This window comes from Aquila chrysaetos, chromosome 3, assembly GCF_900496995.4.
Source record: "Aquila chrysaetos chrysaetos chromosome 3, bAquChr1.4, whole genome shotgun sequence".
In the NCBI taxonomy this organism is placed as follows: domain Eukaryota; kingdom Metazoa; phylum Chordata; class Aves; order Accipitriformes; family Accipitridae; genus Aquila; species Aquila chrysaetos.
The window spans coordinates 15,730,428-15,752,128 of NC_044006.1; the positions used below are offsets into that span (position 1 = coordinate 15,730,428).

Here is a 21,701-nt window from a genome sequence, read left to right on the forward strand (position 1 = left end):
GAGGGAATGCAAAAGGATAAGCCATGTGTCATGCCAGCAATAAAGATTGGTGCTGAGGCCTGTACATAGATATTTATCACATAAAGATAGGTGGCTCTATCTCTCCTCTAATGTATTCTGCAGTATGTTTCATATGATCTAGCTTTAATACCAATAAAGTTTGTTTTAAATGGGATTCTGGGAAAACAGGCAGAAAGTCAAACATAGCAAGAACCTGCCCTTTGCTGAATAGCGATGTCCTGTCCTTGCTGGGAGCGGGCATGTTAACTCATGGTTAAAACAGGCCTGTGGTCCTGCCTTCCTCTGAAAGCACAGGGGTGTTGGAGAAAAGGCTCCTCCCCCATACACAGAAGCAGGAATCCCAAGTTGACATTCCTGCCTCAACAAGACCTTTATATTTTCTAAATGGCATGGATCTGCTTAGCTGCATGAATCAGAAATACTCTTCCAATCTGTTTTCCTCTTCTCTTAAGCCAATGGGAATGGGAAATCAATTTAGGACAAATTGGGCTAAATCTAAACCAGGGATGATGCTCTTTGAAATCAGGGAAATGCTTATTTAAACCAGGTATCTTGAGGACTCTGGTAAAATTGCCAGGCCCAGCGTGTGCTGGGGGTCAGGTCTGGGCGATGGGTGGTTTGGGGGCTCTACTTTGCAAGAGGATGCTGAGGACCAGCACCTGCGCCCTTCCCTGGAGTATACCCGCTGCCTCCCTGGCCTGCAGGCAGAGCAGCAGAGAGGCATTAACCCTTTTGTAGGCATCTCTAGCAGTATCTAGGTGGGATCAGCTGTGTTTTTCTAGGTACAACCACACTCCAAGCCAGATACAAGCTAGGACAGTTTGAAGGGCACTGAGCTGCTGCTAATGAGCCCTTGGACAGTGTGTTAGTGTGAGGCCAGCATGTCCCTCTGCATCCCTTGCCTCTGCCCTGGCATCAGTCTGGGCAAGTGGAAATCTGTAGTGTATCTCACCAGGCAGCTGCAACCCCACTGAGGTTTTGTAATGGGGAAGCCGCTGTGGGTGAGTGGGGAGATAGCGATGCTGGAGGAGCTGGGTTCTGCTGGTGACTTCCCTCTGCTGTGGCCCAAAGGGCTGGGGCTTCTGCTTCCCCCATCTCCAGAGTGAACAAAAGCAGCATTGCTCCAAGCTGGGAAGACAAGAATTTGTCTTCTGATGTAAATCACTGCCCCCCACACTGCTGTTTTGCCCCAGGGGTTGGTTTGTTTGCTGTCTTCGCAGTAGGGGAGTCTTTAAGACCACTTCCAAGCATAATGGGATCATTTGGTGCAGGAAGCTGCACCAGCAGTTTGGGGTGGGGAAGCTCAGACAGATGCATTATCTTCCTCATCCTCTAAATGCTCAGTTTCCACATCAGAGCATGTGCACTGCACTGCAGGATTTATGAGGTGGGTGAGCTAGCTCTGCAAAAAGAGCACTCACCAAGTCCTAGCCAGGAAGACCTTTAAGTCTTAAGGCAAAGAATAACTATTTAGCAGGGGACCCTTGGCCTGACTCTGCACACCCCCATGCTATGCAGAGCAATAGTTTTACTCTGACATGCCTTGTTTCTGCTTGCTGGATTAGGCTGTGCCATGTATGAGTGCACTGGCTGATCCTTCACCTTAAAGTTCTTGCTGTGACCTCTCGCCAGCTGGCTGTTGTGAAGCAGCAGTGGCATGTGAGGTGCTGGGCCCTTGCATCTCCTCCCCTGGCATCTTGGCACAGAGCTGCTCACGAAGCCGGCAGACTGGGGACTTGTGGAGTGGGTCAGTGTGTGCTGAGCCCTTTTTGGAGGATGCCACAAATCCCACTAGTGTCTGGGGGGGAGGTGAAGGCACTTACTGCTTCTGTCTGAAGATTAGCACAATCCTCAGAAGCAGATATCAGCATGTTTTCTCTCTTGGGACAGGACTGCCCAGGAATGTGTGGAAGATGTGACTGTAGTCCATGAAAGGCACAGATTTCTTACCATGGCTGGCAGGGGTAATCCCAGAGTGGATTTTGGCTGGCAGTAACCATTACCATAGCTAGCCATGGGCGCAGCCTGTACTTTTTCCTGTAAGGTAATTACTACAATGTTACACCTCCCCATCTTGCTGTGACTCTTCCATTTTGCCATGTAGACACATGCTTAGCATCCTTTTCATTTCCTGAAGACAAAACAGTGATGGACAGTCAATCTCCTCAGGAGGGGATGGGGAGCAGGAGGAATCATGTCTGGACCCCCATGGAGTGGGTCTTCCATGTCTGCTGGATGCAGAAGCAGAACCCAGTGGGTGGTGACATGTTCTCATTAATCCGTAGCACCTCCAACTAGTGCAAGGACACAGGAAGACTGTCATTGCAGAGATGACAGCGGGGGTGCCTCTCCCGTCCCACTCTGAGATAATATTTCCAGGATCCGAGCTCTTGTCCATGCGTGCGGTTGCATAGCCCTGTGTGAAGTACTGCAGTGAATGGTGATAACTTGCTCTTGCTATGTGCTGAGGAGGAGTCTGCAAAGCAGGGGCGCCTGAAGTAGGGGGTTTGGGGGAAACTGGGGTGCTGGCAGAGCAAGGCAGAAAGTGCTGGGGCTGTTCTGTTAGCTGGGTTGGTGTTAGGAGCTGCTTTGGCAAAGGAAAGAGCTCAGGACCTGATTTAGATGTTACAAAGTGGTGGTAGATACTTTGTACAGGAGAGAAGCTCATGCTGGGGTGCTGCCTAAACAGGACCCTCTCCAAAACATTTGTGTGCCTCAGGATGTCCCCTCTGTGCACCCAGCTGCCTCCATCTGTCTTGGCAAGGAGAAACTGTGTGTGTATGTCAGTAAAGTGAGCCCGGAGAGCTCAGCTGAGAGCTGCTGAGCAAGCAGGGGACAGCTTTAGTTGCCTCGCGGCTTTGCTGACCCCGGCCGAACTGTCCGGTCCCCTCACACATCGCCGCTTCGCAGAGGAGAGTGGTACACCCGTGGGACCGTCCAAGTGCAGAGCTGGATTTGGAGCCATGGAGTTGCTTTTGCTGCTGCTGTGCGATGGAGGATTCACACCGGGTCACTGAACGTTAACCATCTGCACAATCTGCCTCGTAGTTCATGGGCTTTGTAAGCAGCTCATGTTTTGGATTTTGTGAAAGTTTTGAGTTGCTTCACGGGCAGTGCACCATGCAGAAAGTGGGGGGGAGGGCTGCAGTGATTCCTACAGCAGGACTTGTATTACAGATAACACACATGGTATGCTGAAAAAGAGGCTGATGTTTTCCTTCAGACGGCTGTTGTTCCCTGTTTGCTTTCAGCAGAAGGATATTCGGGTAGCAAGGGACATTCTACTGCCCTTCAGAAAAGCCATTTTTCTCCAAACAGTTAAAATTCCCTGCTTGTTTGCCTGTTGTTCTGCAGCCTAAGGACTGCCATTATTTAGGCATCTCATGGCCAAGAGGAAAGTCCTGCCATCCCAATACAGTTCTCATAATCTCTATAATGGAGCAGTTTAGGTAGGAGGGGACCTTTGGAGGTCTCTGGTCCAGTTCGAGTTGTTGCAGGAGCTGAAGGAGATATGTCTGGACTGGGGTGAGATCTGGGAATGGTGTTGTAGGTAGGTCGGTCTTCCTAGCTTGGGTGGACTGGTGTTTCACAGCATACTAGCAGAGGGCTGCCTCATGCTTGACCCATGGGGTTTCTCCTCGTCAGGCTTCTATCTCTATCCCAATGGTCCTTTTCCAAGGATCTCTCCCAAAACCTCCCTCAGAGCTCTTCTCCCCTTTTCACCCTTTAGGGTGTAGTAACCCACCTCCAAACATCCCTACCGGTAGGCAGCACGTGTCCAAAACTCTGAGGCTCTTCATCTGCCATGCTGTACATAGCTTCGGAAAGCAATTCTCAGTTTGCTCATCCTGTTTGGATGATGTTCAGCAGCTCTGGAGCTGTTGCCAGCACTCCCTGCTTGTGCTGCAGGGCAGAGGGGGGCTGGTGCAGGCTGCCTTTGGCTAAGTGCAGGGATGAGGCTTTCGTGCAAGCTAGATCCTGTGATTGGAAAAAGACACAGACAAATCTGAGAGAGATGAAGCTGGTTTGCATCACCTTGGAGTAGTAAGTGTTCCCCCAGCCGCCACGGCAATTGCTGGTGACAGTATGTTTCCAGCACAGAAAAAAAAAAAAAAAAAAAATCAAAAATGAAGCAAATGAAAAATTCCTGAGTGTGCTGAAACAGCAAATAAAAGATTACTATACTGGGCAAGGATTTTTGACAGGGATACGGACAGGGAGAGACCCATTCTGGTGGCCCTGTGGCACTGTTATTATATACCACGTGGGATATGCTGTTGGGAGTGTGCATTTCTCCCAGAGTGTATAAAAAGCTGTCCTCTTCTAATCATCACCCACTTACCACCTTTAGGTAAATCAATACTTACTCATCATTGTAAGATCGTTTCATGCAATCAGTCAAGACGAGATCCTGAATGAGGAGGTCTTTTTCATAAAATAACTTTTTTCATCAAATTTGAAATGTTTGGAAAAAAATAGATGGGCCAGGAAAAATGGTGAACAGAAAAAATGTTCCACTCAAAAGTCTGTTTTGAAAATTTAACTTTTGTTTCAAATTTCAGCTTGTGATAATGTCTTTTTTCAATGTTTGTTTCTATTATTAGGACATCACAGTGAATCCAAGCAATCTGTGAAAGTGACCCTTTATTTCAGTCCTGGTCAGATAAAAACCATACTTTATATCAGAGGAAAAGCAGATGATAAGCTGAACACCAGAGAGATGTAGAGTTTTGAAAGGTTGAGTATTTCAATATTCAATATTCAGTCCTAGGTGCAACAGATATGGAAGTTCAAGGTCTGTCTCAGCTGTGCAGATCAGATTTCTGCTGGGACTGATTACTCAGCAGTGATTTGTTTTTTTCCAAACTAATTTCTGTTTTCCTTCTTTCAAAACCAGTCACTCTAGTAGAGACTATTTTGATGAGTAGTTTTGGACTACAACTGAAATATTTCTGCTTTTAAGTGAAGTGAAAATGAACTTCTGTCCTCAGTCAGTTTACTCTACACCTATACTTTGTTTACTAGACGAATACATTCCTCACATTATTTGTGTTGGGTGCCCTGTCATCTGGGGTTCAGCACACTGATGTAGGTACTGTCCCTATTGCAGGATACATGTTCCCACTCACATCTTCAACTTGAGCCCCTGCCACTTGTCCTTGTAGCTCTGAAGGTTGGCAGTCCCATTCTGCCCACCTGAGGAGATGGGATCCTCTCCCAGCAGCTGGCTCCAGGGAGGAGCTGGCTGTCCCCTGGTGAGCCAGGGCACCCAAGGGTGCAGAAACCAGTTTGTCATTGCCTGTTGTGAGACTTGCTTTGTGAAACATCCTGAACAAGGTGTAGGTGGTATTATATGGAAGGGGACAGACTTGGAACAGCTTGTCTCATTGATGGCTGCCTGAGATCTTTGGTACTGCCCTAAATCTCAACAAGCACTAGTTTTCAGGAGGAAGACATGATACACTGCGAGCAGCTACCCCATGTACTCAGAAGCTGGATGTGGCTTCCTCCGCTGTGCCAGCCACTGCTCCAGACGTGAGGTTTCTCCCAAGCTTGTTCATCAAGTGGTTTTGATGAAGAGCTCTCAGAGTTGTTCAGCTTCAAAAAATGTTTGAAATTCAAGCTGTGCTGCTTATTTGTGATTGGCCTGAGAAGTTAGAGGGTTTCTGAGAGTCACTTGGGGCTGTGATTGCAATGAGCAAATGAGCACTTCTAACCTGAAAGCTTGCAGGTGGGGAGGAAAAGTTTTATTCCCACAAACAGGCCTGGGAGAAATTTGAGTAGCAGGGACCATGAACCTAAGGGAAAGCGGTGGAACAGGAAGAAAACAAGATTTTGCTTCATAATTTGTCTCTCGCCTGGTTGTGCAAATAAACATTTTGTTTAAATTAGCTCCAGACATGACTGAAAACATATATTAGGGGTCCTTCAGATGTTTTTTAAGGACTTTCTTTAAAGTGCTCCTTAATCAAATGCTCTTATCATTGTATTGTGAGTTGTTTGTATAATTGGTTCCCCTTTTTCCCACCCACCAGCACTGCTGCTTGAGAAGCACTTTAATGGAAAAACTCTTGAGGAGAAGGCTATGATTTTAGAAGCTTTGTCATCTCCACTGGTTAGAGCTGGTTTTTTTTCTCTCTCTTCTAGCTTTTTTCAAATCCTGCTGTAAGTTGTCACAGCTGGAGCTGAGCCAGAGTGTAGATGTTATCTTCTCGGAAGCTCTGGGCCATTTGGCCATCTGTGGCCCAACCAAGAGAAGGTGTGGGCCATCCCCTCCGGCTGGCCACCTCATCACCAAGCAAAGCCTGACCACATTGGCTGCACTGCCACTGCTTATGTGGGAGAAGTTACTTAAGGTGCAAATATTGCTCAGAGTAGTAAGGCAGCCATGTGTAAATCTGATAGTAAAGCTGGTTGTTCTCTTGCCAGTAGCTAACTCTATGGCTGGGGGCCATTTCTTGTCTCAGCTTCATTTCCCCAGCTGTAAAAATAGTCTACTGGGAAAACCTCAGGCTCATCTCACAGGGGAGCATTTTCCCGTTGCTTTCCCCAAATGCTTCATGCTTTTGGTGTTTTCTTCTAGGGTGCAGAGAGCACTCAGCCTGTTACAGGTACCTGGTGCAGTGATGTGCCAACAGCTATCACAGAAGAAAGAGCTCAGGGAGCTTTTCTATGCTGCGATGCTGTGGGGTAAGTCCAGATACTGCTCCTGGCTGTGCCATGAGGTGCTTTTCTGCCTTGGGTGAATTAAAACGACTTTGGGTTTCGGTGTGCCCACCTGGCTGGAGTGCTAAAAGCATCTGTCTTACAGAGTATGTCGAAATGTCTAGGACCACCATGTGCTGGCTCTGAAAAAAACAGACTTGTGATGTGCTTTTCTGCCTTGGGTGAATTAAAACGACTTTGGGTTTCGGTGTGCCCACCTGGCTGGAGTGCTAAAAGCATCTGTCTTACAGAGTATGTCGAAATGTCTAGGACCACCATGTGCTGGCTCTGAAAAAAACAGACTTGTGATGTGGCACTGGACTCCCAGTGTGAACTGGTGAGGTCGTACCTGAGTGCCTGATAGAGGTGCAAGGTTTGTGTGGGCAGGGCTGTCACCAGTTGTGTACCACTGATACATCCCAGTTGCTGCCCTTCGTTATGGGCAATGCGCGTGCTCAGAGTTGAGGTACTCCCTCACCTGCCTGGGAAGCAGCAGTTGACACTCAAGTGGGCAGAAGACCTGTGATTGTTTCAGTAGGACGGGTGAGTACCTGGCTTGGAGATGTCACTTGTTTCAGGGGTCAGGGAGTCATGAGACTGAAGGCAGTCAGTCTCGGTGAACACTTTGAGTCTTCAGTAAACATGGGGTCAGGGCCTTTCCAAACATGTATGGAGATGTATGAGCTTGGTGTTGCTTGCTACAGCGCTGTTATATGACGCGCATTAAAACGGAGGAAAATGTTGAATTTATGCTTTCCTGTGTCTTCTAGCTGATGCTTTCCCTGCTGCTCCATCCTTTGCTCCCTTAGTTTGTGCAGTGTACCAGTGGTGACCCGGTTAAGTCTGTCTCAGAGTCAGTGGGGCATTTTTAGCGGTTGGGTAAGGGTAAGAAGGCTATTTGCTCATCAGAGGGATTGACAGGGGATGAGCAAAGCAGCAGGCGATACCACCTTGGACTTCCCTGCATGTTTTTGGCCAAGCACAGTGGACGTTTGAAGTGAAACACCATTGATTTGGTGGCAGGAGATTGAGGCTCTTGGTGGTCATTCAGAAGGTGACTTGTAGCATCACCGGGCTTTTCCCCTGCAGGGGCACGCCATCCATGTCTGTGTATGAGAAGATGTGGAGGCAAAATATGTTTGTGCTATGCAGCATTGTTGTCAGTACAAGGGTAGGTGAAGTCTTCTTTGAATTTAAAAATATTTGTTCAAGAAAGAGTGGATTGAGGAAAATCTCTATTTTCAGGTATGCCTAAAGAAGAACAATCAGATAAACTTTTTATATTATAATGGGTTTACATTAACAGTTTCTTTGAGGGGTGGGGGGAAGCATCTTGGAATTAATAAACTCATCTCCTACAAAGCCTGTGGTACCTGGGGATCCATGAGAGAAAGAGAGGAGGATATTGCTCTAAAGAAGTGGTTGTTTCTGAAAGGGCAATGCTGAGATGAGGTATAATAAGATGTTTCTGACAGGAGGCCATGAAGGAACTCTGTCATGTGCACACATACACATACACACAGGCTCCAAGATATATTTTTATATACATATAAATAAATATAGCTGTTCATTCTGTAACTGGACCCTAAGAAAATACCACATTTGGAAAAAATGTCCTCTTTCTTCAATCTTGATGATAGGATTTGATGGAAGGATGAAAGTACTTACATGCAAATGACCTTAGAGAATTTTTTTTTTCTTTTGTGATTACTAATGCCATAAGACAATAAAAAACACCCCACCCCCCCCCCCCCCCCCCCCCATATTTTCCAGCTATTTGAAACCTCTGGCTGGCAGGGCTAACTTACTTGTATATCAGCAGCAATGTCAGTGGCTGCTTGTTTTAAGCTTGATCCATTCCAGGACACCTGAATGTTGCTCTCCTTAGGTCAAACCTAAAGAAATAAGTGAAAGTATTTCTTCTTGTATGGCAGCCTCATGCCTGTTGCGTCCCATGGTTGGGACAAGTCTGCTGACACTTAAACTCCAAAAGGTTTTTCTTCCAGTTGGATGTTCATCATGACGGTCAGGAGGAGCTAGAAATTATCTCTGAAGACTAGAGCAGCTAACCACAGCAAGCATGGCTGGATCAGCCCCTTGCAGTGGTGCACATGACTCTGGCTTGAAGGACTGCAAGGGAGCACCCAACTTGGGGACTCTTTTTTCTGTCTCATAACTGCTCATGAAGAACCCCAAACATAAGCAACTGGGGTTTTTTCTTACAGGGAGCTTTGCCTTGGGAGAAGAGATGGGGAACCAGTCCAGCCCCTCTGTGCTGGTAGCTGAGGGCTTTGTTGCTCGAGTGTGTTCACAGCCAGCTTGTGGCTGTTTCTCTGTGTGGCAGTCTCTCCTTTAGCTCAAATGATTTTCTGTCTGGCCTGGTGCTTGGCCCTGTGGAAAGCAGCTGTATCGCCTCTCAGCTTTAGTTTGCTAGGATAAACAAGCCAAAAACAGGCAACTAATTTGCTTGATACTTCCCATTGATGCTTCCCAGCTGGTACAGCAATGGAGCTGGATCCGAATTGCGTGGGTCTGCACCCCCATCTGCCTGTCTGGTCTTTTTGCAAAAGCCTTCCAATCTATTAGGCTTTCTCCAAATGACTTGCTCTGCATTTGGTATATGAATGCCCCATTCCTGTGTCCAAGTTGCAGTGGTGACTTGGGGACATTCCCTCTTCCTGGCCCCATCCATCCCAGTGAGCCTGTCTGGGTATTTGGGGCTGGTGCCTCCAGTGCAGCACCAGGGACTGTAGCATCAACCTCCTGGTTACCCTGGTTGGACAGGTGAATATCTTAGCAGGGGAAGAAAATACCACTAGGAATTGGTCATGATATTTTCCACTTGCTCTTGCCTGATTTCTACCTCTTAGCCATGCAAAATCTGCCAGAAATTAAGCATTATGCATACCTTGTGAAGGTCTCAAAACCGAAGACGTAATTTGTTTCAGATTATCAGTTAGCTCTGGGAGCTACAGAGAAATCTGTTGATGTCTTATATAACCCCATCCAAGCAATATTTTTTCCACTGTGTGAAATAACTCAGTGAATTTCTAATTACACAAATCTAATTAAAGGCTGAATGTAACGACTATGCCTAATCATAATGATACACCCATTTCATTAAAAAAAAAGAAATTGCTTGTGTACGACAAACCACCCAATTTAGTACAGAATTAATATCCGCCTCTCCGGCTAGAGCTGTGCAAGCACCGGCTTGTGTGGGCATCCCTGGGAGGTCCACATGGCCAAGCTGAGTCTCGTGCGGGTGCGTTAGAAATGCTGGCTCTTTTGTGAGTAGGTTCTCAAGAGGTGTTTGTGTAAGATGGGGGTGAGAAAGGACCCTCCCAACTGGCCAAAGCTTTGTGGGACTATGGGTCTGTGCACCGTGACCAAGTGTCCACTGAACTGGGCATTTAGTGGATTTTGTGTCTGAAGCTCACCAGTGGTAGAGCAGCAGAAGTGCCTTTGCTTCATTTTCATGTCAGCTTTACTTGATCTGATCTATTCTCAGAGACCAAAGTAGCATAAAAAATTATCCCACACTGGAGATCTTTCCTTCTCTTTCCTTCTGTGAGTTTTAGTGTGCCCCACCAAAGCCTGGAATGGACGGAACCCATCTGATGAAAGCCTGTTTTGTAAAACTTCTCGGATCTGCTTTTCTAATGAGGTGCATCTGCCATCAGCAGTGAGATAAAAGCACATAACCACTGCAGTGGGCAGAAAACTGACACCAGCTATGCTGCCTGGGTACCAGGCAGCTTGTCAGGCCTCTGCTAACTGACGCACTGGTCTATTGATTCTTCCTTTCAGCTCTAATGCGCTGCCCGATCTTACAAGAGCTCCAGTAGCATTCCTATCAGAAGGGGATGGTTTCTTACAGCAAGACATGGACCTTAATCCATGCAATCGAGTGCAAGTTGCAGAGGGAACAGCTGCACTTATAGGTCTGGAGTTTTCTATTAATATTTTTGCAGTAGTTTATTGCTGAAGTCACTCTTGCAAAAGCAACTGTGGCTTTATCCTTTCCTTACCTTGGTAAATGCAGGAGGAAGTGTTGTCTTGCAGTATGGAGACCATGCCCAAATTTCTGGCAGACCTGCAAGAATTCAGATATCAGAGGGGAGCCAAATATGGGACAGAGGGAATAATACCAGGGCAGTGAGGTTAAATAGATAGATAATTGATTTTTTTCAGTGCTGGTCTCGAGTGTAAATCCATTGAGGTTAATGAAGTAAGCCAAATTGAATTGAAGAGCCCTGTATGGAAAGCTTAGCCTGGCATATAGCTGGTTTCAGAGGCTCCTCTTGGTGCTTCCGTGGTGTTTTTAATGGCTGCATCTGGTGTCAGCATTTTGCTCATTTACACTGGCTGAGAGGAGCTGAGCTCTGATGGCCGCAACCGTTTTAACTTGGAACCAAGAAAGCAAACCTCCCGTCTTGTTTCTTTACTTAAGTACTTGGATGTGTGTGTTCGTTGGGGTATGTTCGTGATCTGCCTGCAGTTATTCTGTGGACCTCTGGACCACTTGCTCTGGTGGGATTGCAAAGCCCCACAGGCTCGAGGCTGCACAGCCCTGAGCTTGCTGCATCTCAGCCCTGCATTTCTGCAGTTCCCTAGGAAGCCCTCCAAGGCATTGCAGTTAGTACTATCTTTTGGATGAGATGTCAGATATTTGTCACACAAGCATTTGTGGTGCTTTGGCAAGCGTTTAGCTCTGAAACCCAAATTAAATTCTGATACAGATCACTGTATCCTGCCAACCCTCCCCTGAGTTGAACTGGTGGGGGTTGTTTGACTTTCCAGCCTGAGCAGGGAGCAGGTGGGATGTGGATGTGTGCCAATGGCAGCTGCACAGCTCAGGTGGGACAGGAGAAGGGAGGCCTGGCAGTCTCTGGATTAATGAGCCCATCAGGATTTGAGTGGGAGGAGATACACAGGTGGGTACAAAGCAGGTTTGCTAGAAATGGAGGATCCAGCCATAACTTTGGGTGCAGAGGAGATGTTCTCCCTGCCAGAAGGGCTGATGCCTGAGCTCGCAGGTTCTGTGTTTATGTTGTGCCATGCCTCTTGCTCCAGGCAGGAAGGGGTCCCAAGCCCTGGGAGCTGGCACGCTGGCTCTGACGTGAGCTATGACCTCTCAGGCCAGAGCTCTCTTGGACTCCCACTCTTGCCCACCTTGCATCCCATCTGAGCATTGCCCCAGCAGGCCCTGCCTCCCCGTGTGCTATAACACCCACAGCATTCTACAGAGGATACTTTGCTGTGGAGGTACAAAGTGTTGGCTGTGCCTGGGTTTCTAGCAGAGGTGGCCCAAGAGAGAGGGTTGACCTGATGTCTTCTCAAGCCATAGAGATGCTTCACTGGTTTCTCTCCTGCTGGCCTCAGAGCTTGTGGGAAGCACATAAGTTTCATTACAGAAATGGGTCCGAGAGTTCAGTCACCTGTCCTTTGCATCACTTATATCTGGCCCTTGTTAACTCCTGAGTGTCTGTCATGGGTAATAGGCCTGTCAGGTAAATGCCCTGTCCATCCCCTGGCTGGTGATGCATTGTTTCATACAGCTAATTCAGCAGAACCTTTTGCTGCTCGTGGCCAGACTTCTGAAAGCTTCTTGAGTCTGCTTAGCTCAAGCTTTGCTGTTGTAAACGATGCTGACAGTGAGCAGGATGCCTCATCTTCCCTGCAGCCCCCCAGCCACTGCTTCCCGACACCCGCTGGGCTCTGGCACAGCACTATTTAACCTTGGTAAATGAAACTTCACAGGCGTTACTGGAGAAAAGGACTCTGCCAAGCAGCTCTCCCCTGGGTGTCATCTGTACTTCTGTTCTTGGGCTTTCCTTGTGATTACCCAGACTGCTCTAAGAGCAAGACGGGAGCAAAATCAGGCTGAGAAAACCTTAATCTTATCGTGGCTGTTTGCAACATTTTTCTCAAGCTTGGAGATCTTTGGGAAGAACAGAAGAAAGCTTTACAGACCACAACTTCCATCCCAGTTAAAATTCAAGTAAGGTCAGCCCTGGTACCCCTGATGTGCACTGGGATGCACTGGTATACTGGTTATACATGCAGCAGCTGCTGCAGGGAAATCTGTTAGTGAGAGATGCTGTCCCAAATGCAGCAAAATATTCCTTCAGGCATATTTGTGTCTTCCAGCCCTTTTGTAGTGAAGGACTTTTGGTGAAGACAAGATTCTTGTGGCAGGGAAGATACCTGCCTGGGGCAAGGCTAACATCCAAATGGTCTGGCTGTTCCCATTGCCCAGGTCTTGGGGAACATTTCATTCCTGTGTGGCCGATTCTTGTGTCTTATCAACCGTGGCCATCTGCAGGCTGGTTGAGCTACCTGGGACATGGCTCATTTCAGAGCGGGTTCAAGGACCATCCTTGTCCCTTAGGACTGCCACCTGCCAGCCATGCCACCTTGAAGTTGTGTCCAGCTGCTTTTGGCAGTGGACCTCTTCCCTGGAGCTCTGGCCCTTTGGGCTGATGAAGAACCAAAACCTATCTGCAGCAGATGCCCAGGTCTGGTGCAGGGCAGGACCCCTGAGGAAGGTGCGGTGGGAGCACTTTGGGCAGCACAGAGCAACCCAATCCTGCGCCAGGCAAAGGATATCTCCCACCCAACTCAAGCTGCTGATAGAGCCTCTGGGACAGATTGTCATTTTGGATCCCACAAACTCTGGACAGGTTTGAGCATGGACTCTGATGAGGCTTGGATCCTGAGCTCCCTGTTGTGGTGGCAAGGGGGAGAGCCTTTACCAGAGCAGTGATTTCCATCCCTTGCCATTTTCCTCTGTTCCTGCACATTACCCTGGTTCATGCAGCAGCTAAAAATAATTGAAAGGAAGGCATGAGCCTGCAATGAGGGAAGGGGAGAGGGAACCCCTGTGTCTGCATGAGAAATTGGACTCCCTACAGCTGGCAGGAGCCTGTCCGTCACGCAGGCAGCATGTGTGCGGAGGTTTCAGTCTCTCATGCTGGATAGTCACTGGCTACATAAATAAACAGGCTCTGTTTTTGTCTTCAGTCACCTTACCAATGCCTCTTGCTAGCCTTGACTTTTTAGCTTGTCTCTGTATTTTTAGCTGCAGGACACTCCGTCCCCAAACCCAGAGAGGACCTGAGTTTTCTCATACCTTTCTAAACGTGTGAAGCCAGCTCTCGCCCTTCTCTGTGTCCCAATTTAGAAAAGGGGAGGGCGGCAGTGAAGTTTATTCCCGCTTGTACCGGTGTAGCTAAGCTGAGGACCTGAGATGTGAATAACTGTTTGCCCAGGAGTTTATTGATGGTTGTGCTGAATAAGAGTCTTCAAGAAAGGATGAGGAAGGCATCTCTGTGAGATGCAGCAACATAAGAGTAGAGGAGCCCTTGTGTGCAGACTGGTCCATGGTTACAAGGCAGGGACCCAGGGGTCGGGTATGAACTGAAACTGTTCAATGCAGGGGCTTCTGCCCTGCGTGTGTCTCCATCAGCATAGCTGGCGGTAGTACATCTCTGGGTATCCATAGGTCCGCATGGAGCGGGAACCATGGTGTGTGTGCTCATCCAGGACTGCATGTGCAGGTGTCAGTTGCACAAGAAGTCTGATACCGTTGGGCTGGGGCAGGTTCAGCATGGTGTGAACCCCACTTTTCTCCTTGAGCCTAGAACTGAGGGGGCCCAGTATGATTTTTCCTTCTATCTTTTATCTTGTTCATATACAAAGAAGTGGAGGAAAAAACCCCATGCTTGATCGCATTCAGCAAAATGCAGTATTTCTTTGTAATTTACTGAGAGGAGGATGAGCTTGGGAGTTTATTCTCTTTTAAATAAAAGTACAAAATTATTTAGCACAATGCAAAATTAAATGTCACTTTGAATAAATGATCAAATGTTCTTCCATTTGGCAAGTACTGAAATGAGCACATGTTTTTACTGTGTGGTAGTTGCAGTCATGCCAAATCCACCTTTGCATCCTTCTCTATTCCTGCAGCAGAATCCACCTTTTCAGCCAGCTGAGCCCTTGCATTTACCTGGTCCTTACCTAGTCTCCTGCCCTGTCTAAGCATCTCCACCCTGGTCCTCATCACCAGCCTGGTGGGGCTGCAGGCTCAGCTTCTCACCATCCTCTTTACTCTTTCTGCACCAAAGCCCTCACTCAAATGCTCGCTTAGGCATGGACTTCAATTTAAGCATCTGAACGGCTCCCTTGATGTAATTAAGGCTATTTATGTGCTTGGAGTTAAGTACGTGCTGAAGCGCTTTGCTGGATGGAGGCATAAAAGCACATGAGCTTCAACCGAGCAGTAAAATAGGTTTTACAAGGCACTGGGGGCTGCCAACCCTGCTGCTCATCCCGGTGGCTGCTGGTGTAAATTGACCGGGGAATTGTGGCAGCTCCCTGCCCTCTGGTGCTGCAGACTAAATGTCCTGAGGTCTGTTGTTTGCACTGTGCTGACGTGTGTCCCTGTAAGATTGCATGACCACCTTGTCCCCTGGAGAGCCACTCAAGGTTATGGGCTGCTTTCTGATGGCTAGCAAGCCTGCAGCGCCCGTACTTGTAATATGCTATGGAGGTGCTGTTTTGGCCTGTCAAGGTGTCCCCCAGCGGACGGGATACAGGGGTGCTGGGAGCGAGTCCCAGCCAGGGTGCCCCTGCATCCCCATCCCTGCATCATGGGTGCCTTCGTGGGAAGCAACACGCAAGGGTGGCAGAGGGCTACTTATGTGGTCAGAGAGATAAAAAGTGAGACTGAGCAGGTGCAGGCATAGGTTTTTCTTGGTGTGAGCAGGCTTACACAAGTCCAGCTGCTTGCCAGGTCCCAGGGAGGATGGATCAGCACCGCCAGGTGCTTCTGTTCTGGCAAGTTTGGTGACGATGGCTTGAGCTTGCCCTTCTTGTCCTCTGCCAAGAGGGGGTGGTGTGGGCTTATGCCACTTATTGGCTTAAGTGGCTTATTCCACTGCAAACCAGGCTGGGAGAAGGCATTGCATGCTACGCAAGGCTTAGCTGACTTTCAGTTAAAGCAGAAGTATGTACGTGTTTTGGGGGGCAGCCATACAGTTCCTTAACAAGAGGCTGCTGCTGGATTTGCATGGGCAATATTACCTGACCTCCCTGTGCAACCAGTGCTACCCAAGCTAATAATTTCCTATCCGAGTGTCAATCTGAACAGCTGAGATATTTTGCATTTTTTAATGGCTCTTTACTGTGCGTGAATTAATGGAAAAAATGGACTGAAACTAAGATGAGAGTATTGAAGGGACGGAACGACAAATTGGTTTTAGAGCATGGCAGCAACAAGCCCTGTCAGGGGCTCGCACACTGACCTTTATCTAAACAGAACTGTATGTAATAGATAAGAATATTTAACAGTAAGTAATGTCACATCAGCGCAGAGAACAAAATGAGTACATCAAACAGGCAAGAAATCCACTGCAAATTACTCAAAAGAGAAATGTCAGCTTCTTTGTATCTGCAACCTGCCTTGTGCTGATGGTGCTGGAATTAGACAGGAGGGCACGCGAGTAAAGAAGCTATTAAAAATTATTTAGGGACTGGATAATATATACATAAATGAGCAAGAGAGGCAGAATCAAGCAGAACAATGGCAGGTCTGCTGGACCAGAGTTGTGTAAAATCAAACACTAAACTGAGCTGATAATTGATTGCAGGGATAAATGTGTATAAACTGGTTATCTCCACTGCTGAAGTTTTGACAGGTGGCTTAGGATTTCCTTTTCCTTTCTCTTCTGTCTCTGGGGGGGTCCTGGTGCACTGTGCTTCAGCTAACACCTCTTGCCGTGGTAGCTGAGCCCCTCTCTATGTTTTATAGATGGGAGGAACTGTTGCGGGCTGGGGTTGTTGAGGTGTTTTTCATTCTGTTTCCAATTTGGGGTTGTCCCAACTTCCTGGGAGTTGTTTGGAGGGCTGCTGAGATGGGATGCTGCGGGAATGTCTGGAGGCTGGCGTAGGTCTCTGCTCCCTCCAGCCACTGCTGTAAGCAGTGTCAGTGCTGGACAAGCGATGAAAAGCAAAGCAGTTTGAGCTCCGAGGAGTTGCCTGTGTTCATGCCGCATACTGGGGGGCAGTCTGCAGTCCCTAGTTTAATTTGAAAAGAATGATGGTCTGTGGATGTCCATTCACCAGTCGTAGATTTCATCAGTCCAGATGACAACAAAAGCTGAGTGAGGAGTTAACCCCCTCCTGATCTACCTCCTGCTGTGGAGCATCCCCTGGCCTTGCAGCTTCAGACCTGGGGTGGACCTTTGTCAGGGTAACTAGAGTAACTGCCTGCTTGAACAATGGTGCAAAACACACCAGGGCTTGGGAAATGCATGTGCCTGATGCCGTTATCAGTCCAGGCGTGTAGCTGCAGTATGCCGGCTTGAAGACTTTTCATCAAGCAGTTGGGTTCAGAGCCTCGTAAAATCCTGGGAGAGGGAGGTGATGCTCGAGCAGTCCCTTGCTCCCAGTGGAAATCCTGTGAGCCCAGCCCTTCCACCTGGGAAAGTCTCAATCATTTTGTGGAGGGTGCTGGCCAGCTGCTATTCCTTAGAAAGTTTATTGCTAAAAACTGGCAGCAGGTGATGGGAGATGATCCTGGAGCTAAGCATGGGATTGACACCTTGCTGTGCTTTTTGTATTGAGGGCTGCAGCTGCTGAGCTCATCAAGGTGTGATCTGTCCTGCTTGACTGAAACAGGCTGTGCTGCCAGCCAAGAGACAGGTCAGTGCCCCCCCGAGCCAGTTCATAGTCCCCTCTTAAACTTCAGCATAAACAGTCAGTGTAATTCACTCAGCCCAGACTTTGGGAGATTATTCAGAAAATGCACAAATCTAGTATTAAAAAGCCCAGCCCTAGACATAGCGGGTTACAGTCATTCTTAGCTTCATTCCCCTAAAGCTAGTGGTGATGCATGGGAAAAAATATCTGGTTATATTCTAAAAGGGCCCTTGTGCCCATTGTAATAGATTATTTCCTAAACATAAATTAATTTATATCTGCATGACCAACTGTGGGAAGTGTTATTAGCCTCAGTTAGTAGAGGTGAGGTTGAGGCACAGAGCTGGGGCCCAAGGTCATGAAGGGAGTCTAGGGAAGAGCCAGGAACTGCTCCTGAATCTCTTGAATTTCTGGCTGGTACCTTAAAGGCCAGTCCTGTCTGCAATGCCTTACCCAACCCGCAGTCTTGCTGGCCACTGATTAGTTTTGCTGTCAGCGTTTTCCTGGTGGGAGGAGGCAGCAAGGTGCCTCCAGATTAGCAAGGTTGTGAAAAACAGCTTTCCAACTGGCCCGGTGACCTTTTGACAGCAGGAGAGAATTTACAGGCAGAAGATGGAGATGTCATGATTTAAAATTAGAAACGATGGGGAGCTGTATCTTTGCCCCTTGAAGTGGAACAGGAAAACTGACCTGTCCCTGATCCCATCCTGGGCTGGGACACAGTTTAGGGTGTCATATCTCCATTACAGAAAATACTCTGTGCTACCTGCCTCAGGCAAGGCATGTCTTGCTACCAGGCACCTGTGGCTTGGGAGCTGCATGGCTGGTGGAGCAGGACTGCAGGGGGGAGCGTGGGAGAGGGGAGGGAGCAGAGCCGGCACGCACCACAGGCAGCATCTCTGCCTAAAAGCTACTGTGGAAAGTTCGGCTCTGCTGGTTCAGTCAGTAAAAGTGTCTGATATGCTCAGCTGCTAAACAAACCTAGCCCAAGGTTGGATAAGTTCCAATTAGAGGATCTGAATATTGATTCACTGGGGAGAAAATATGACATTAAAGCATCACTGGAAGACTAAAGCCAAACTGATGTATTGCTTAAAATGAAAGGCTGTGAATTTGCATCAGAATATAAGAGCAGGGCTTTGACAATGACAGGCAACGAATTGAAATGCATCAGTTAAACAGAGTTCCTCCCTATTTTGTCTCCCAGGGTCGGAAGTATAGAAAAGGCACTTGTTACAAAAATAGGCACTATTTAAATCCAGGGTGTTACTGGTAACGTCCAGAAAGGCACAAAGGGTAGAGATCTCTGCTCTGACTCGTGTTTCAGGCATCCCTTTTTCAGAAGGAACATACCATCGTGTCAGACCAACCAAGCAGACAAAGTGGGAGCCTGGGAACTCTCACGCTCTGAGCTGAGCCGTTCTGCCTTTGTTTTGAAGTCAAATGGCTTGGTTTCTCCACGTTTCCCGCCGGTCTCTTCTAGCGCTTGGGTGGCACTCTCACCACAGACTCTGGAAGAGCCCTGGAAGGCAGATGAGTGCCAAAACCACTGTTGTGCAGAAGAGAGGCTGGGGCACAAGCAGGTCCAAGCTCCCAGCCTGCGTGGAAAGCCCATGCCAGAGAATATCTCTGCATGGAGGGCCACACGTGATGAGTCTGATTTTTGGGCTTCCTCAGATGGAAAAGCCTTAGTGGTGGAAGCTGTTTTAGGAAGGCTTGAGCCAACTGAGCTGTCCTAAATCCTGTGGAGACTCCCTAGCAGCTCAAAAGATGAACTTCAGATCTCCTTTCCCTTATAACAAGCAGCATAACCCACCTGCAGACCTCTCCTTGCTCTTCCTTGGTTCTACTCTCTGCAGAAGGTCAACTGAAACCCTCAATATTAACTTGACAGAAGTGTTTCATTGCTTTGTTCCTCCTGTTGCTGCAGCATGGAGAAAGGGGCTGGGTGACCTGAGGGAAAGCAGAAACCCCCTCCCACCCAACTCAACTCCCAGGGCATACTTCAGCACCTTGAGGTCACTTCCATAGTGGTGCACTCTGGTCTCACCTGCAAGCACCAAACCCAGCTGGATCTTTTTTGTAAGATGGCAAGGGGAGGCAGTGTGATACCCAGAGAGGAAGAACCAGGAGCAGCAGATTTAGCACTACCATCTCTGTGTCACATGAAGGCACATGGCTGAGCTGATGTCCCTCCACTCATTCATCCCCACATTTTGCAGGGACTGTTGCTGTGCCCCAGCACATGATGCTGAAATTACCTTCTCTTCCTTTCAAACCACTTGGCTTCACAAAGATGCCATTTCTTCTCTCCCATTTCAAAAGGAATTTCTTCTAAGAAGTTTGAGGGAACAAAGGAAGGAAGAAACCAAAGAGAAAAGGAGTTTTCAAGTTGCAGTATCTGATTCTTGCTGAGACATGCTGCTGGTGTCAACCTTTTCTAATGCGCATCCAGAGCTGGTGCCATTTCACACCTGCTCCACACTTGCTTTTAAATGACACATAATTATGATAGGCAGTGTAAAGATGAAGCTTCATCTCCAATTAAATTGCATTCTCTGTCTTTTCATTTCCTGCCCCAGTTGAGGAGGAAACCCCTGGAGAGCAAGATCTTTAAGTTTAATGAAGTAGGAGGTGCTTGCAAAATTAAAGGTGATCTTGTTTATTAGAAGAAAATCAGTGATGATATATAGTGTTTCCAGAATATTGTGCTTCTGTGTGATGCCCCAGGGAGTGTTTCAGGTTACTGGAAATGCTGATGTAAGAATCTCAGGTCATCAGATGAGACAGCGTCCTGTCCATGATAGCTGCTGTTCGGAAGTATGTATATCCCCACTGCAGCACCAGGGTGGTCCTTCTTTACTTGTTCTGGAGTCCCTGATCAATCCCACTGCTGGTGCCAGTGCAACAGCTTGCATTTGGCACCTGGCCCTGGGGAGAAAAAGGGGCTGTGCCAGTCCCGTGGGTACATCCTTCCAGGCCCTGTAGGTGAGCAAGAAGGGCACGTCTCCTGTTTTGTACAAAATGTGTTAGAAACCCCTAGAACAGACTTTCTGTTTGCAGGTCTTCTGAGCTCGGTGGTTAGCAGCTGGGACAGAATTATGGCTTTGGGGAAATTGGATGTTTTCACTGGGGTCTTCATTCACGCATGAGGTGGGGGTGTGAGCATAGTGCTGGGGTGACATTTGCTGTGCTCTGTGCCCGGCGGAACTGTGAGCACCATGTACCAACCCCACTGCTTCGCTGGGCCAGTTCCCTTTGCTGCTTCATCAATCTTCAGCCCGTTGTGGCGAGTCCCCTGCCCTGAGGACGAGTCCTGGGTTTTTAAGGGTCTATGATATATCTTAGTCAGTATCTATGCTATTTCATCCTTTATTCCTTCCCCCAACTTCCTCTGAATGCCATCCAGCCCCTGTGATTTATTAGCCTTCAGTGCGTTTTGCTTTTTGTTGGAGAATTTATATTTAATTTTTATGCCTGTTATCATTCAGGGAGAGAAGGGAAATGCTTTGGGAGCCCAGAGTGAAAATAAAACAGCACATTTTAGTGCAGTTACTTTGTTTGAAAGATGTTGTTGTATTTTGGCAGGGTACTTACCTCCTTCCTCCTTCACTTTTGTATCATGGGTTGAAGTGGTTCTAGAAAAATCACAGGGTGGTGCACTGCACTGATTGACTCCAGGCTTGCAAGGGTGGAGTCTGCTGCTCCTGCTGCCTTAATTCTTGAGTACTTATGCAGTAAAGAGGAACTTGGTGTAAGAGCAAGTCAATTTGGTCTTTCATGTAGCTGTACATTTTGGAAATGAGGGATTATGCAGCAGTAAAGGTGGACTTCCTTTACTTAGCCCCCTTGATCTTGTGAGCTAGTGGTAAAGTTTTTCTATGCCACCTCCTGTATGGTTTCCACTTCAGATTATCAGGCAACTGTGTAGACCTCATCTGGGTCTAACTGAACATCCTAAGGGACAAAAAGAGATGCAGTAATTTGGCCCTTGGTCTCAAAGAGGTGCACAGTGGAGCCACAAGTAGAACTCGGAGCTTCGGATGTTCTTTGACTCTCCATGTCCCTCTGCCCCTCATACTTGCCCTCCCCTTGCACACTTTTGGGTTGTTCTTATCAGCAGGAGAAGGCTTTAGGAGCAAGATAAGCACTTTTGCCTCAGTCGAGGCATCTGGGTGAGTTTGGGAGGAGGAGGCTGGGGAAGCCATTCAGGACTTCATCCAGAACTCAGGTAAAATCTCTGTTCCTCCATCCTTGCTGGGATTTGCTTC

General features: G+C 47.8%; 1 protein-coding gene across 3 annotated transcripts in view; it reads left to right on the forward strand.

The window, feature by feature from the left end:
* RALY (RALY heterogeneous nuclear ribonucleoprotein) overlaps positions 1–21,701 on the forward strand; it is a 141,841-nt gene that overhangs the window by 26,850 nt on the left and 93,290 nt on the right. The window contains exon 1 of one of the 3 annotated variants that reach the window (XM_030009197.1): positions 6,693–6,711. The exons of the other annotated variants lie outside the window; for them this stretch is intronic. The gene's annotated coding sequence lies outside the window, so the exon portion shown is untranslated. Of the gene's footprint in view, positions 1–6,692; positions 6,712–21,701 lie in introns of those variants that run through there. 3 annotated transcript variants of the gene reach the window in all.